An 18,971-nucleotide genomic window follows, 5' to 3' on the forward strand; every position below is an offset into this window, starting at 1 on the left:
TCAAAAAATGCTTAAGATGTTACCCATTGAAAATTCGTTCCTTGTAAAAAAACTCTGAAGCAGTTTTGGACTATCTCAGGTCGTTATCGTATAAGAGCATTAAGGCGTTTTCCATATACATCAAAGATCTTCTATTCCCCACCACATTTAGCTCTGCTCTCCTGTGTTCAGTGTTGTATCGGCGGCTTTGGAAACGTCGCCTTCATGAACGCAACCAGGATGTCAAATGGTGTATTTTTAGAAGCCCTTAGTTTTTATCTTCGGTCTACTTAAATGCAGTAGGGAGGGCCGTCTTATATACAGGAGGCAATTTGCATAGGCTCCTGTATTGCGCCTCTTCTTAGCGGCTAATTTCTAGCGGAACGAGGCAGAGACATGAGCGATCGGCCTCCAGAGCCTAAGATAAAGAAAGTTTTTAGATATGTCGACGATTTTTTATTTGATTTTGACTGCAGCGCTTTTCTGAACCTCTAGGTACTCACATACTTACTTTCTTTTGTACGCGAGGACTTATCACCTCTATACGTAACACATGAGATGCCTATTGACGGAAGTATTGGCTTTCTTGACATCTTCTTTTTTTCTATGACGAGCACGTCTACTAGAAGCACGAGCCACGCAACAACTGTTCACTGCTCCCATATCAATCAGTGCACTCAAAATTGGTCAAGGGGGGAATGGCGAGGGCATGCCTGTCCAATGCATTATGTAAGTCAAATCTTGGGTAGATGGCTGCAAGGTTTAAAGACCATATCATCCTTCTTCGGTTGGCGGGTTGTCCCACGCATGTACTTGTCAGCGTTGCTGACCATCTTCTGGATTCAAATTTGCCTAGAAAGGCTTCTGCCATCCTGACTCCAGGAAAGCTGTGGTCATCCCGTACATCCACGGCTTATCGCACCGATTAAAAAAGACAGGACAACGTTCGAATGTCAAAGTAGTGTTTTCCGCTCTGACGAAATTGCAATGTCCGCGAAGACAAACCCCGCCTGGTCTACCTGAAGAGCCAGTGTGCAATAAGAAGTATCAGAACAAGTTAGTTGATTGTGCTAAGGCAGTAGTGTACAACCTCCCATTAGCATGTGGTAAGAACTATGTCTGACAAAGCGGAAGGTGCCTCAATGAGAGTTTACAGGAACACCACTATAACACAATCAAAAAGCGGGTAGGTTCCTCGACGCTTACTGTAGGCATTACGGTGTTTGTGCAAGTGATGATCAATGTACTACGTGCGTTCCAGTATATCAAGACTGCTCCATTGTTAACAGCAGCAGGGGTCAGTTAACTCACGAAATTATCGATGTCGAACCGATTGATAGGTTAGGGGACCACTTTGTCTCAAAGCCATCAATCGCCCTTTCGCCTAAAGAGTTATCCTGTCTTCGTAAAGATAGATGAGTCTTGCAAACTGCGCACTTGGGACGAATCCTGACGTTGCCTATATATGTGGTTCTTTTACTCGAATAAACACTGTTGTAAGTCAGCGCCTGTGTGTACAAGGTCTTTCTGCGACCTTGTCCTTTCGTGCGCAATAAGCCGCATTATGTCATACGAACACGCCCAGAACGCTGCGTTCCTAAACTGCCCAGATTTGCAGCTCCGCCAGTGTGTTTCGGAATGAGCACACTCTAAGCTTTCGAAGCATTACTCCTGCCTGATTTTTTTTAGTTCAGTTACGGGATCTTCTTTAAGCGTTGCTGGCAGGTGTTATTGCGCAGCGCAAAGGCACAATAACAGCTTTCGAAGATCGTTCGAGGGTTCGTGGAATCAGGTTGCGTAATTAAAGATGGACGCATATATGGTTGTGCCAGATATAACGTTCTGTGGTGCATGTGACCAGAAAAACTATCAGGCTTCTTGTCGACGTGATGTCGCTTGACGTAATTGGTGTTTAACTTGACAAACAGCATGCCAAGCCGCTGTGATTCCATAGTCGCGCATATGCAGAACAGTGTTGTAGGAGGTTTTTTTTTCTTCTGGAAAACCTAATTAGCATGTGTACGACCAACATTTTCTTTCGTGTCTCTGTCTGGCTGCTGCGCGCTACCTTCCGTACTAGTTCTGATGCAAATGACTGTCCCGTGCAGGCGACGTTGAAATTTTAACTTGGAGAAAATAGATGTCCTGATCGGCCTTCGTGTCTCCTCGACTATATTTTTCGCTGTGCCAGCTGCTTCGCTTCCTAATTTCTGTTCGTGAGGTTGTGTAACGGTTCTGCAGTTTGCTCGGCTGGCAAGCCGTGAGCAGATTTTGACGCCCTTTGCACGATATATTTTACGCTGGTTGAATTGATACGGGATAAAAATGGTGTGCGCAAGTAGGGCTATTGTGTGGAAGCGTAAGTAGTCTAGGGGTAAACATAAAACTTTTTATAGAAGTGTGGCACACTTTTCACTATAAACAGCTTACTACGCGGCAAGTTACTGCCACTTACCTGAATTTTTTCCACCAAGGGTTAACATAGATGGGTGTATGATTATAAGTGAAAGCGACCTCTGCGTAGTGGAACCCTCAAAGAGGGTTATATTTTTTTCGTTTCAGTTCTCGTATTATATCGGTTTACGCTTACACAGACATACATACCGAGTGCAAATGAATCTAGAGCCACGGAAGAGCGTAACGATCGATATTACTATTAAAAAGAAGTTTATGAGTTGTGCGTGATCTTATGGTTTACAAATTCATCCAAGTCCGGCATTGCTGAAGCTGCAAGTCTAGTCCAGCAGCGAAAAAAAAAAAATACATGTAATGTCGCCTTTACTCCCGCTTACACAAATTGCATGAGGCCAACGACGTAGAGTGAAGTGCTGCGGTAGCGGAAGCTTTAAAGAGACTGGCAGCTCACCCATTACTTAATTTTCCTGCACTTTCACCCGCACATCACAAAGCTCTTGACTATACGTGCCGTCTAGACCACTTGCTTCTTCTAGGTATCTGCAAACTAGTAACTCGCCGCAGTTACATTACGTTGTCAAGTATCCTGTTACTATTACATGGACAATGGCGCGGGCACGGTTGGCGTGGTGTAAGTAGGGCATCTAACATGGATGAGCCATTCTTGCTACAGGTACTCACGCATTCTTTCTTTCTTTTTGTGGTTCAGAGTTTTCTGGTTACGGCCCCCATATAGACGTGCATCTTAGAAGGTCTGGCGCCACTGCTGCTGTACAAATATCGCTGCCTATTAACCCTATTCTTAAATTTCGTTGCGCGTATAGCATTGTAAAAAAAATAGTTTTAGATACCTATTTGCCACAAACTTTCAATATAAGCAACAAGTTATGCAGCTTAATTCTTTACATGAAATATGTATTTCAATAAATTTTGTGTTTGAGCGAGACAACCGAAATCAGCTGTGGAAGTTCCACTAACTAAAATTGCATGTTGTATACAGTGACATTCCCGTTGAATTGAAGCACAGATTTGAATTAGTGTTAAGTCTTTATGTGGAATTGCGCATAAGATTTGCAGTTGCGCATGTACTATTCTGTCGATGGAGATTTTAAACACACATATTGTAACAATAGGCGCTGAATTCACTCTGAACAATCGAGATATTGAAACGTTAACGGCCTAAGCCGCGCATTGAAAGTGCCCTAATTGTCGGGTTGCGCTTATGAAAATTCACTTACAATGCTAAAAAGCTTATTGATTGCGTGTCAGCATAGTCGCTAGCCCCTTGCTCTCTACGGTGATTTCTTTCTCGAATACCCGTTTGTAGTTTTGTTGACATTGTTGATGCGTAAACCGACATACATGTTGCAGCTCAACGTGTCATGATGTTGCTCCTGACATTGCTGTGGCGCATAACTAAATTTCGGGAGTGGTGCTGTCTTATAATCCTCATACTACTAGTGGGGTTGGTACCTCATAGTTCTCGCAATGTTTCTTCTGTTTAACGATTTCCCGTTTCATTGAATTTCACTTTATTTAATTACCTGGTTTGGACGTCCGGTCTGATTTTATAAAAACTGAAGGGAAATCTACAGACTATAAGTCTGACACTGGCTCTTCATTCGCATGCAGTCCGGCAAGTGGAAATACATAACAAAATGAATCTATACAAGTGTCACGACATCGCAATGTATGGAAACATCTTCACGGAGAAACGATACAAAAAATAATATATACCAGTATCATCCACTCATCGAACAGGACACAACACAAAGTACGGAACATCACAACAAAAGCAGCCACCGTAGTTAAAAATTATTGCTTAATAATACATTTGTAAAGAAGCATAATAACGTCAGATAGAATGACGGACGCTGCTAATTAAACAGCTAAGGTAAATATTTAAGCACTACAAATATAATAAAATTACCTATGTTTCAGATATTTTTTGACTAGTGCTCATTTAAGCACCATTTTAGCTATTTCATTATCAAAATTGAGGAGCTTGTTAGGTTCTTTTGAAAGACAAAGTACTTGGTATTCTACATGCTGTGTTTCAGAGTGCGCCCTTGTTCTTGGCATTTGAAATGTATGCCTGCGAAAAAATGTACGGGCTGCTTTGGTAGAAGTTACGTGCAATGTGCAGATTATTTTTTCTGTAGAATCTACGAGCTTAAATAATAGTAGTGTTGGGCTTTGAGGATTGAGAATTTTTTGTATAATGGTTTTGTACGTAATCATCTAAGTTGTTAGATAACCGAATAACTTTATTTTGTAAAGCTGATTACCTCATTTGATTCTTGTTTGTATATAGCTGCTCCCCATATCAAACTGCAATACGATATCCTAGAATGAGATATTGTTTAGTACAGCTGAATTTTTAACCATGGGGGTATTATTTTCCGAAGCTTGTATAACCATCGGACTGCCCTACTCATGTCTGCTGTTAAGTTGTTGACATGTGTATGCCAGGGCAGGTTGTCCTACAACCAAAATCCCAAGAATTTTTGTTTGCTAGTCTGCTGCAGCTTTGCATTTTAACATAGAATAGAGGTATATAAGTTCATTCGTTTGTTTCATAGATGCAAAGATGAAATACTCTGGTTTAGATGCACTAGGCTCAAATGTGTTGCGTTTAGCCAAAGGGTAGAGTAACATTAACTATGCAATTCTTTCGGTCGCAGTTTAAGAATTTTCACGCCTGTGAAAAAAAAAAATACTTTTGTCATCCGCGTATATTACCAATTAAGAGAACCAGAGATACCAGATAAATCATTTGTGCAAATTGTAAACAGAACAGTTTCAAGAATACTTCCTCGCAATACACCTTGCCGTATGCACATAATCTGGCAGATTCTTAATAATTTAGTGACGTGCATGTTTATCTTTCTTCCATACAATGCCTTAACAAACTCAGAACTTTCGTAGATAATCTACACAATTACTCTAGGAGTAAAAAAATACTGTGCCTGAAAAATGCAGATACTTCCTTTGAGTAGGTGGGCGTCGATTGTGCTCCTTTGTGCAGCTAAGGCGAGGAGCCCTTGTAATTCAGGACAGTCGCACAGAATGTGTTCCAGCGTCTCCTCGCAAAGAAAAGTATTGCAGAGAGCGTTGTCGGCCTTTCCAATGCGAAATGAGTACGATTTCGTGAAAGCCACCCCTAGCCATAAGCGATAAAGCAGAGTCGCCTCTCTTCGGCGTAGTCCAGTTGGCATATAGAGATGCATCAAAGAGGGCAGGTGGTATTGACGGTTGCTCTGGTTGGTCTGGCTGTTTGGTGGGCACCATAGAGAGAGCGTGATCTCCTGTGCAAGCACTCGAAGTCTGCTAGCTGCGTCGGATCGTGAAAGCGGTATGGCCTCTTCTTGTGCGTCTTCAAGAGCTGCCCGAGTGGCATTATCTACGTCTTCGTTTGCAGTGACGCCGCAGTGACTTGGCAGCCACTGAAACGTCACGTGGTGTCCTTTCTCCTGTGATGTATGGAGTAGGCGTCTAATATCGAATACGAGCCGTAATAAGAATAAGAGGCATTTCTGTGTGCCTATGTATGCATAAAAACTATGTAATGTAGACCCAGTGAGTGAAATTTTTGAGCTAAAACTCCGGGAACACGGACCATGTGGCAAAGCCAATGAACTCGCCTAAAGGCACGGCTCTCTTTAAGTATACTATTAAGCGCGGATATTAAGCAAAAAAGAAACTTTACTTAAATGTTAATGAAATTGTATTTACATACATGCACACTTCCTCACTGTAGTTTCGTATCCAGGAATGCAGCCACCAAGTTACATACAGGATCTGCGCAAGCTGCATGTCCATAGCTAGGATAGCATCAAAACAATTACTGAAAATTGCATTTTTCGGGACAGAGCTATATAGCTTATATAGCTTAGAACTGTACAGATTAGGAAAAGGTATTTGATTCAGTAGAGATACCAGCAGTCATGAAGGCATTCGTTTATGAAGGAGTACAGGAGGCATATGTGCATACCTTGGGAAATACCCACAAAGATTCGACAGCTACCTTGATTCTCCTTAGGAAAAGTTGAAAGTTACGCATCAAGAAAGGGGTCAGGCAAGAAGGCAGAATCTCTCCAATGCCATGCACTGCATGCATAGAAGAAGTACTTAAGCTGTTAGACTGGGAACAACAATCTTCGGCTTGTGGATGGCATTGCACTGTTCAGCAACACTGGGGATGAATACCAACAAATGACTGATGACCTTAATCGGGAAAATGTAAGAGTAGGATTGAAGAATAATATATAGAAGACAAAGATAATGTCCATTAGCCTGGCAAGGGAAAACAATGGCTTAGCTCGGCTATGCCAGGATATAAGTAGCGAGGCTAAGGCATGGTTAGCCTTGTTTAATCTTCATTGCAAGTCCAGGTTAGTCTGGTTGTGTAGCTATGTTGCGGCGTTTAGCCGGTCGTTCGGCGCGCTGTTCGTCTGTTCCTTGGGCGATTCATTTCCTCTTCATCTCGTTCCGATGTCGATTCCAGGCCTCCTCCTGCTTATCAGAATTGTCGCCGTCCATACTGCCACCTCAACTGTGATTGCGGCGCACGCGAGCTTTCCTTTTCAATCCTCCGACATGTTATCAGGCATGCGACGCAGCTGGCAAAGCGAGTGGAGGCGACGCAACGACAAGGAACGCGGTGTGACGAGGAACGTGGTGTGACGTCATGTGCCTCCTCGGAGCACGGCCACTTCGAAATCGCAAGTTCGCGGCCGGTAAAGCTTTCGCTTTAAAAGAATTCATGATCCCCAGTCAGCTTTTAGAGTCGGTGCAGGACTACACTTGCTGAAGTCAATAACGGGGACCCCGATCATGACAATGAAATTTTCAGAAGTATAAAAATGAAATCAAGTGCACACGACAGGAATTATCAAAGCCTGACTGGAAGGTTGCGACTGTCGTTGAAAAAAAAGTGTGAGATCGCTGCATTCTACCGGAGCTGCCACATAGGAAAGAACCTTGGAGGTTAACAAAGAAGCTCGAGAACAAGTTAAGGACTGCGCAGGAAGAGCGATGGAACGAGAAATGTGACGCGTAACAATAGGGGACAAGAAGAAAGCGGTGTGGATCAAAGAATACACGGAGATGGCCGACATTTGTGTCGACATTAAGGCAGAAAATGGAGTTGGGCAGGTCACGTAATGCGTAGGGCAGATGATCGGTGGACCATTAGAGTTACAAAATCTGTGCCGTCGGAGGGGAAGCGCAGTTGATGACGGCAGAAAACTAGGTGGTGCGTTGAAAGGAGGAAATCTGCAGGCGCCAGTTGGAATCAGCTATCACAGGACAGGGGCACTTGTAGATCGCTTGGAGAGTGCTTCGTCCTGAAGTGGACATAAATATAGGCTGACGATCATGACGACTATATAGCACAGTAAACAACCATGTTTCGTTGGTTTTAAGCCAATACGGACCCCTCAGCTGAAGAAACAGCTCGTCGAGAAGACTGTACACATTACATTAAGAAAAAACATGCAATTACCGCCTACCATTTTTTAAAGAAAGCAAAATTCACTTGCAGATGTGTGCGTTCTTTGCCATTGCAGTTATGAGCATAAATGTCCATGTTTTTGATCTTTTTCTACTACATAAAATGTCGGCATCATTCGTAGGGCCCTTTGGGTGAGCTACGCCGTATTTAATATAGCCTCAATGTGCAGAACCAACTGGCTCGAACATGATTACCGTGAGTTTCCTGCCAACTTGAGTTTCCATGATTATAAATTGTCGATAGTAATAACGATAATGGGTAATAGGATCGTTATCTGATTTTTTTTGGAGGAAGTAGTTCCTTCACTGCAGAGGTACTTCGGCGAAAGAGTTATTTGTCTATACTCTAGCAGCGTACAGTTTTCGTGTCATCAAGGCATGCAGAGTGGCATTCAAATTGTGACCCGCAGTATTTTGGCGTGCGTTTGTTCTCTGTAACACGTAGTCGATGTAAAGGACTCCGGGCAGAAGGGAAGAGGAGGAGGATCACATCTATGTGGTCACCTGGTAATGTGACTACAGGAGGAGCGCAGCATCTCGCCTTCTTTGTAGTATGCAAGGCTGATCAGACGTAATGCTTCTAGCATATGAGACGTGTATGATACTGTCACCATCACTCTAAAAAAAGTTTGCACCCTTTGGGGTGTGTATCTGCCACACAACAATAATAGTCATCTGCCTTGACGCGTTTCCTTTCTTTAACGCTGCAAGCCCGGTACTTTCCAGTGACGAACAGCATACGCGTTATCAGCATGACATAGCATTCCCGACTGGAAAGTAGCGGGCGCGGCGTTTTCAAGAAAGGAAACGCATCAAGGCAGACGACGATTATTGTTGTGTGGCAGAGATACACTCCAAAGGGTGCAAACTTTTCTTAGAGTGATCAAGACTGTGTCCCGGGCGCAGCGGGAGGTGAATTCGATATCAATCTCGGGTGTCGAATTCTATTGGCTGGGAAATAAACGTTCGGGAAGTATTTAAAGTTGTATTTAGCTTGCCACACTTTGGTACAGCTTAGTGAATCAAGCCAAGAATCGCACTAAAAAGCTGTGATTTCATTTCGGGCTGTTAAAACGCAAAGGGTGTTTGATGACGCGATATAAGGCATGGCGGAAATACCACAAAAGTTCCACCGAAAAAAGAAAGACGTCACAGACAAAGCAGCGCTTACTCGCGCAGATAGCTGGTGAACAGACATCGCGAAGTAGCAAGAAAATTTGGAATAAAGAAAGGTGGCCACAGGAGAACTTGGTAGAATTCTGCTATAAGATACAAGGCTATCGTTGCTTCAGTGTCTGCTATAGGGGGTTTGTTACCAAACCACAATAACGCAGTTACAATCAAGGTTAATGCCTTGCGTGCTTCATAGTACAAAGCCGAGAAGCACTAGGCCAACTATCGCGCTTTCTGTTGAATGTACTTAGGAAACCCTCCATGCAAGGTTGAAGAGGTCGTGCCGTGTAATTATGACGTGTTGTGAGGTACGCACAACCCCATAATATGTAATGACATGCGGTCACTCACGCTATTGTTTCTCTTTCAATCCCCCGGGCCCCGCTTCCTCCGGCTCGCACACACACACACAATGTCTATATTTGTCGACAGAGACAATTAAGACGCCCTCACTCTGACCTGAAATTAGCTGTGGGGGAGAGAGAAGAGGAGGACAGGCGAACCGTTTAACCATGCTCGCGCCAGGTGAACTTTTGTGCAAAGGGTTGGAGTAAGAAAGCGGAAAACATGCAGAGAGAGAAAGCAAATTCTAAATGGGAGTGCCTCACACGCGCGTGGCATAGGTGGATGACGACATCAGATGCAGTCGCGCAAGCAACCTTGAAGAAAGACAACAGCTCTCGGGCAGCTTTTTACGGGCAGCGGCCGTATCCAAGGTCACGAAACACTTTTCTCTGTGAACGGCCGGACACAGCTGGCATAGGCTTGAGCCGCAAGAGGATAAATGATCATGTAAGGCCAGTGTCACGAGATGTGTACGTAGTTTTAGTAAGCGAAGTGGTGACACGAGGCGCGGTCAGTCACTTGCAATAAAAAAACGATGCCTCTTCGTGATCGACAACAATCAGCGCTGGTTGTCAGAAAACAATTTCTTCACAGCGAGAGAGTATATGAATGTCAGTCAAAACCGCAAAATACGATAACGAAAGCATACCGACAAATTAACCAACTTTGCTTCTTGCCATTGTTGCAGCGGCGTCTGAAGACAAAGCGAACGAAGTTGCGGCACCACATGTAATTGTTACAAGAAAATGAACACACATTTTAAGCATAGGACGACTTGACGCTTGCCGTATCATTTTTAAAGGAGGAAGAGAAAAAGAATAGCACAGGCAGGGAGGTAAACAAGGAAACAACTGTTCTGCAGCACTAAACTGGGGGAGGGAAAAGCTGAAAGAAACGAGAAAAAGTAAAGAAATAGCCGGTGATGTCCGCACCCACAAAACAGCGATCACTATTGATGCGAAATCGGTAACGTATACCACTAGCTCTGCAAGTGCAATGCAATTTCGCTTTGGCTAAACTTGTTATAACTGAGAAGTACATGTTTCTAAATCAATCTTGGCAAAGTCTCAAGGCTTCTAATTGCATAGTTTTCTTGTTAGCAGCCTTTCTACACCACCTAAGCAGATGGCGCGTGCACTTGGTGGTCGTCGCTATGACACAAGTGCCACCACGTCACTTCCAAGCAGATTTAGTGCGCTGTGGGAAGCCGGGGGCATCGCTTAATCTCGGAATAGGTGCCGAAAAGCTGCACGCTCCAGGTCATGCGTTCCAGGTGATGCGTCACTTCAAGCAAGCGGTAATGGCGATGCTACTTTTTTTTTCAGTTTCTATCAAAAACGGATACATTTGCACGCTTGTCGTGATGTTCCGCTGGTAAGTCAAAATTCAAGTTTTGCCCGAAGGCTATCTTATAGCTAGGTTACCTTAAACTAGGTGTTTTAGGAGACGAAATAATCTGTTGCACTTCGCCTTTGAGTAAAGCAGTAGGGCTCTGGTAACCTTCCGGGCGGATTACGGTCGGGTCCACGGTCCAACTGAGTATCTTTTCTTGTGCCATTTGCGATGATGCCAGAGTAGCGCGGATGTAATAAAATGCCGGGACGTATTGATTTTCCGTAATGTGGTCCAATGCTTAGATATTTTAAGACACAAGTTGCTAAAACTAACCGCTATTTAGGGCAGACTGTATGTAGAAAGAGAAAGGCATTAATGAACAAAAAAATGGGAGATGTCCATCGCGATAATGGCTCTTTTGCGTGCTGCTCATCACTGGGAAAGGGGAGAGACTGGTAGAAGAAGAGAAACTTAGCTGATGATGCAATGGTGCAGTGAACTATATACGCTGCGTCCAATACGCGCTTTGTGTGTTGTACGCTCTGCAGAATGTAGACAGAGTCACCCTCGAGTAGCAAAACCATGGCCCAACAATTCTGCTCTGCGCTGAGCAATCTTATCAGCAGCTTCTCGGATAGGCACACGTTCTTAGCCTTTCTATGCCGCTGATACGAGTGATTTGGAACTTAGTTAACAATGACCTTCATGGAGAAAAACTGCGCATGGGCTGCAGGTACCAGTGGTATAAACCACCCATGTCCATACGATCAAAGTGCCATTTGTGTAAGCTTTTCCTGCGTATGGCTTTGGTCTTTATTTAGAGTGGGGCTTTCTTTGCATCTTCCTTCGACTTTTCCACTGCTGCTACTGCTACTGCTGCTGCTGCCGTCGTTGTCTTGCACGTCACATCGGGGGGTTGTTGAGAATGTGTATAATGCATATGGTACGGACAGAGGAGAGGCGTCTGTGAGCCCTTTCCAGCAAGAACTTTGTGGAAAGTGTTCTGTGCATAACAAAAAAAGAAAAGAAAAACATCGCAGGTGAGTCGACTGGCATACATCCGCTCTGATTTCAGCTGAATGCTACATGAAGCGTGTAACCGCAGAACAACGCTTCAGTGTGCTACAAGTCGCTAGAGTTGGAAGGAAGTGCGTAAAAATTACAATAAAAAATAACATATTTTGCATGACCGTACTTTACAGTCTGGAAAAGAGCCTCATGAACAACACCGCATCGTGTGTGCCTAAATGACCTTGAAATGTCAGATTGAATCTTTGAATATACAAGCATTCTTCGATGACGCCAATTTCTAAACAGCTCACAATTTGTACTGCTATTATGTACTGAACCTGGTTCTTTTTGTGTCGATATGTGTTGTTGATAAAATACAGTTGATGATGAATTTGTTGTTTTATGGCGCAAGGGCCAATTATGACCAAAGTGCGCCAGATAAAATACAGTTACCCACATTAGGCGATCGCTGCTTTCTTCATTTGACTTTGTCTCGTATAAAAAGCCGAACATTAAGAAATAAAACCGCTCGGCTGTATGAAGTCCGTCTGCTGGTTCATTACCGAAATGAAATGTGAAATGTTATTCGATATTAGCAAGCGGAATCTCTTGCATTGGTGCGTTAGATTTAATTCCTGTGCAACAAACGTCACGCCAATTTATCTACCTGCGACTTCAACGACAAATGAATGAGATAAATAAAGGTATGCCGAACCAACTAGCCCAACAGCTTACTCTTCTGAAGAACATCAAAATATTATTCGGTGCAAAAAATTTTCGCGGCAGCATTGTTGATCCGGCTTAGTGAAATGCTACGTGAACGCGCGCTCCACATGTCTTGATTCTGTGATGGCAAGAGGTTTTCTTAATGAGTCCTCGCCTTCATTAAAATAGTTATTGTGCGGCACCGGCTCGCGTGATTGTCGCTTTAATGCTTTAGCGACAAAACGTTGATGCTTGCCTGTACAAAATGGCAACTCCCTATAAAAAAGAGTTGCATATATCAACGAGTGGAACAGTTCCCTATGTATAGTCACAGCAACGCAGTCACCTCGTATGTAAATCACCATAGTTAGCGACGATTAAAATACATAGAACATACGTACCTGATGCAATAGTGAGCGTGCAATCCAACAAGCACAAAAACGAGCGATGTTAAAGAAAGATTTACCTCGGTTAAACATTTCCAAACACGCACGAGGAGAAACATGAAAGACGACCACGGATTGAGCAGGCACGACGCAGGATTATGGGTATTTGGCAGTAAACAACATTCGTAAATGTTCTCTTGCACTCGCTCAAAGCGTTTAGGGCAAAAAGACGCTAATATAACCCCGACAAAATAAGTTTTGAGGAATGCAGCACACGGTATCGCAGCCATGTTTCTCTTAACACACGGGTTGCGACCATCAATAGAACGTGTCCGACCAACCCGGCGGTTGGTACAGTCACTTAGTGTGACGCATAGGGTTTATCAGTTGCAAGGACAGTTGGTTCTCAGCGGCATGGTCGACCTTGGTGCCACACCGTACCCGGACGCCACTGGCAGACGCCAGAGCCACACAACGTACAACTCAATGGTGGCGCTGACCCAATTCACGCCAGAGAAGTCCGCGTTACCGCCCAATTGTGGGTCGGAGATAGGCGTGTCGTCTTTCGATTACATCTTTATTCAAACGGCGCAGCCGACGTTGCGCAGACATTGCATTTGCTAGAGCTTTGTCTCAAAAACAAAAATACTAAATCGAGCAATAAGACACGATGTAAAATTTTGTACCTTGGACCCAGCTTTTTTTTTTTTCGCAAAATATTACTCAGCGGTTCTTCGATTGCGTCATTAAGAAGAAATTTGCCAGTTAGTTTCTGAACCATGATGGCTGCATTCTGATTTAAAAAGAATCTAAAGACGCCGAATTGCTTGGCATATGACGAGGGCTTAAGAAGCCGCAGTTTGTCGTAATTATTCTGGAACCCATTGTATCATGAATCGTTTCGATAATTTCATGAGATCTGCATGAAATGAAACGTCCTTATCAAAAATTCAAACAGGCAAGCGCTCAATCACTTCAGCCTGAATGACTTGCCCGCTTCAATATAACGTCAACCAGCAATGAAACCAAGGAAACCATAGGGATAATTAGAAATGTACAAAATAATGAATAACAAGGAAAATGAAACCCGCCGTGGTTGCTCAGTGGCTATGGTGTTGGGCTGCTGAGCACGAGGTCGCGGGATCGAATCCCGGCCGCGGCGGCCGCATTTCGATGGGGGCGAAATGCGAAAACACCCATGTACTTTGATTTAGGTGCACGTTAAAGAACCCCAGGTGGTCGAAATTTCCGGAGTCCTCCACTACGGCGTGCCTCATAATCAGAAAGTGGTTTTGGCACGTTAAACCCCATAATTTAATTTTAATTAAGAAAAATGAAAGTGGACAAAAAGGTATATAACGTGTCATCGCTGGGCGGGGGCAAACCAACAACATCCGCACTACGCATGCGTTGCACAATCTATTGTGCTGTGGCCACGGCCATCAATCCATCTTGAAACTTCGGTATTTATGTGTACACTAGATCTAGCCCTGGGAGTGTTAGCCAGCGCCACTGAGGGCCATAGTCAGTGGATGTGTAACATCTTTATTGCCCGATAGCGTGACGCAACACGGGAACTTAAGAGAGTGAGCACTTCGCTACTAAGGTCTCGCATGCAGCCTAATGGCATCGAGGCGGCCAGATTCGAGACCCTCGAAATGAATAAACGAGAGAAGAAGGGGAACCGAGAAGCTCGATTATTGTTAATCACCTTCGTACAACACGAACAGTCAATGACGCCGTAGTAAGCACACGGATAATTAGCTGCTGTTGATATTGAATTGCTGAAGATAATGAAGGAAAATGGGAAAATGAAAGTGGACGCAAAATAAGTTGTCGCCGGTGAGAGATGAGCCAACAACTATTAAGTGTGCTACGGTGACGGTCATCAACCATCGCAAAGCATGTTTACACAGCTAACGATCATCTGTCCTTCGCGTTCTCTGGCACCACTCGCAAGCCATTACAAACCGATTAGCCCCACAATGCTCTGCCCAGTTTCAAACTAAAATATATATAATAAATGACAGCAAGCCTGCAGATGTGCGCGTTTTCCGATCGTGATTTCGAGATCAGTGCTCCAGCATTTACGGCTTGAACTCGCATACTACTAGAGCAAAGGCTAAGAAGGCAAATGGCCTCGCGACGCGGCTGGCAATGTGTGGCGAATACTGGTCAGTAATACATGCGCATTGCATGCAGGGGCTGCTCGCACCTGTTCACTTTAGTCACATCACCGTGGCAGCTAGCATGCACCAATGATTTTAATCGGGCGCGGTCACGTGGCAGCGAAGAATTCAAATTTGATTAGAGACAGGGTCAGTGGGAAAGCCGGGATGCATTCGTCGTTTCAATAGCGCCGCTAGATTGAAGGAAGAACAACTTGATAGGGGCAGCACAGGACGACAAATGCAGAACGCAGGAAATACACAGGACAGCGCTGTTTCCTTCCTTCTGTCCTTGTCGTCTTGCACTGCCCCCTTCAACATGTTCGACCAGTACCAACTTACCCAAATGTCCATTCTTCTACAGATTGAAGGAACACTTTTTCATGAGCTTCCGCAATATTTAGAGCGACGTCTTCTTATAGACAAATCGATTCATCATTTTGGAAGGAGAAAGAAAGTGGTAGTCCAAAGAAACCAAGACAAGAGAAACATAGTAACAAACAGCACAATAAGGACACTACTTAAAAGTGAAATTTATTGCATACGACCAACCGTACTTATGCGCTGAATGTAGTCGGGCATTCATTTGGGTTAGTTGTTTTCTCTCAGTTGTGTTCTCATGCTAAGTTTTTGTGCAGAAATACAAGGTGCTGCAAAATGCATTTGTTAATATTGCTCATTTAGTGCTTTCTTTCACCTTTTTGTTTTTTTTAGTTTTCTTCAGATACACAGCTTTTCGTCACCATTATTTCTCATTGATAAGCCTTCCAATTATCCTGTCGTTATCAACGACAGTGGTCACAAAAATCCCTTTCTTGACGCAGGTTTTCATGCTGTAATTCGTATTGTCACTTCGGCTGAGCTTTCACGGCAGCCAGACGTTTCTGGCTTATCGCCAAAGCGCTCCCGCCCAGATGCTATCCATGGCCCTGAACGATTCTTCGCAAGTCACCTCACACAAGCCGTTCCTTGCCACAGTCCGGTTTTTTGTCTGGCAACATTGAGCAACTATGCACGAGGGGCAGCCGCATGGACTACATATTGCACCACCGGACTGGGGCGAGTTGGGGCACGCCACCGCAGCAAGTGGTCACAAAAATCCCCTTCTTGACGCAGGTCAGTTACCTTCCCACGCGGCTTGTGCCCGCTCTGGAAATCGCCGTTTTCTTGCGGTGTCGTGCCCCCCTTGTGTTATTAGAACTTGTTGTGGGCTGTTGTGTCGAATGTTATCCCTGTACATCAATGCTAAAACAATTATTCTGCTTCTGTTGCTGTCGGGAGATGCAGAATTAAACCCAGGACCAAATGACGTTTCACCGCCATCCATTGAAACTATTTCAAAGGCGATATCTCGCATAGAAACGTCACAAAGCTCTGTTACGTCCGAACTTTCTTTAGTCCGAGCATCACAGAATAGCATCGAGACCCTCGTGACCAGCCTTTCAGCTCGCATTGCTGCCCTGGAGAAGATTGTCCAGTCGACTCTGTCAAACGAAATAGGCTTAAAGGCGGACGTGAATGGTAGCCTTGCGAAACTTTCCACTGAAATCAAAGTTCTTGCCGAAAAATGCGATGATGCATTCAAACTTAGTTTTTTGTGGAATTCAAGACACAAAGGGCGAGACTTGGCTTGAGTCCCAGACAAAACTAGTATCATTCCGCTCCGAGAAACTCGGCTTATCCGTTAGTACAGACGACTTGGAGCGTGCACACCGACTCGGTCGTTACCAGCAAGACAAAATTAGGCCAATTGTTGTAAAATAAGCAAGTTTTAAAGATAAATCAAGAATTCTTGCAGTGGCTTCTAAGCTCAAAGACACGAATTTTTCGATTCGCAAGGACTACTCAGCCAGAGTTCGACAGGTGCGAAGAAAACTTTATCTTCATGGACAACAGAGCGGCAGATCATTTAAACTTCGCTTTGACAGGCTGTTGCTTGATGGCAAGCAATTCACGTACTATGCTGAATCTGATTGTATAGTTGAACTGAGGGCATAGCGGTCACTGCGTCTCTCCAGGCATGCGCGTCCCTCTTGGTCCCCCAGACCTGCCTCGCCTCGATTACTGTCCCTGTTTATCAAAATATGTCGGTCTTGCTCACAAACGTGCGTAGCTATCTGCCTAAGAAAGACGCCCTAGAATCTATTTTGAAAGGTAACAATACTGACCTCGCTATACTTACGGAATCTTGGCTGCATCCAAATATTGCTGACCACGAGCTACTAAATGAAAGCCTAACATACGCTGTTCACAGGCTTGACAGTTTGGGGCGCAGGGGAGGGGGCATTTTGATTTTTGTGAAAGAAAGTGTTCGTTCATATGTCACCAAATCGAACTCTCAACATGATTTTTTTTTGCAAATATATTACTTCGGTCAAGTATGACTGATTATTGTTTGTTATCGCGCTCCTGACTGTGATGTTTCTTTCAACCATGAGCTGAATTCTGTACTAGCGAATCTTTACTCACGCTTCCCGTCAGCGAATCGTATGCTCTGTGGCGATATTAATTTTCCCGACATTAACTGGGCAAATCTAGAGGCACATAACCGCCAATCCAAAGATTTTCTTGACACAATCCTCACATTCAACTTTACTCAGATGGTTAATATGGCAACCCATGGGGAGAACATCCTAGACCTTGTCCTTGTTTTTAGCCCCGAAATAATAAAATCGCTATCATCCGTTGCTGGTCTAAGCGGCCACAAATTACTGCTATTTATTCTCTGCATCGCAGTTCCTTTCAGACAGCCCTCGACCAAACACATTAGGGACTACAACAAAGCAGATTTTAGCAAAATTAGCACTGAACCAAACACTTTTTCAATTTTTTTTCCTGAGACTGATCCTTCTCGTACAGTAAATGAAAACTGGTTTCTATTTAAGAATAAATTATTATGGTTTGTTGAGAGACATGTGCCTCTTGTTCGCATTCGCGGTGATTTAAGAAAACCCTGGTTTTCTAACACACTTAGGAGGTTGTCGGGAAAGAAAAAAACGTGTTTTTCGTGATGCGAAACGCTGTGTATCTTGTGCAAAGTGGGATAACTACTTTAAATGCATGCGCAAATACTCTAGCACTTTCAGACAATCCAAAAAGAAGTTCTTCCACCACGATTTGCCTAACATCATACGTGTCAACCCCAAAAAATGTTGGAATATTCTGAAACAAAACAATAGCTCCAATAACATTTCCTTGACTTATCCTGATGGTACAAACGTACCGCTTTATCAGCAGTCAGACGTAATGCACGCATATTTTTCTTCTGTTTGCACTCATGAGCCTGCACTGAAGGACTTTGATTTGCCCAGCCACAGTTTTCCCCTCATATTCCCCATTACGATTAATTCTCAAGGCATTATGAAACTTATCGAAAACCTAAAGATTTCTAGTGCCCCCGGGCCAGATAACATCACTGCTAAGATACTAAGAGGTACGAAAGACATTTCCAGCCCAATATTACAAATAATTTTTACCCATTCCTTTACTGATAGTTCACTTCAAAGTCACTGGAAGATTAGTAAAGTGGTAACGGTATATAAGTCAGGCAGCCACTCTAATCCTTCCAATCATCGCCCTATTTCCCTAACGAGTATTCCCTGTAAACTCCTAGAACATATAATATATTCGCAAATATCATGTCCTCTCGGTGATCATTCCTTCTTTTTTCACAGTCAGCACGGTTTCCGGCCTGGTTTGTCATGCGATACACAGATTTTTTAATTTATTACTGAACTTCACCTCAACATAGACTCATTACTTGAAACTGACGTCATATACTTAGACTTTGCCAAAGCATTTGACTGTGTTCCCCATCAGTGGCTTTTGGCCAAACGTTCGTGCCTCGGTCTCGGCCCTCTCGCACTGTCATGGATCCGTTACTTTCTTACTAATCGATTCCAGTACACAGCTGTCGGAAATCATTGCTCAACCACTGCCA

The sequence above is a fragment of the Dermacentor andersoni genome, chromosome 6 (genome assembly GCF_023375885.2).
Source record: "Dermacentor andersoni chromosome 6, qqDerAnde1_hic_scaffold, whole genome shotgun sequence".
Lineage (NCBI taxonomy): Eukaryota > Metazoa > Arthropoda > Arachnida > Ixodida > Ixodidae > Dermacentor > Dermacentor andersoni.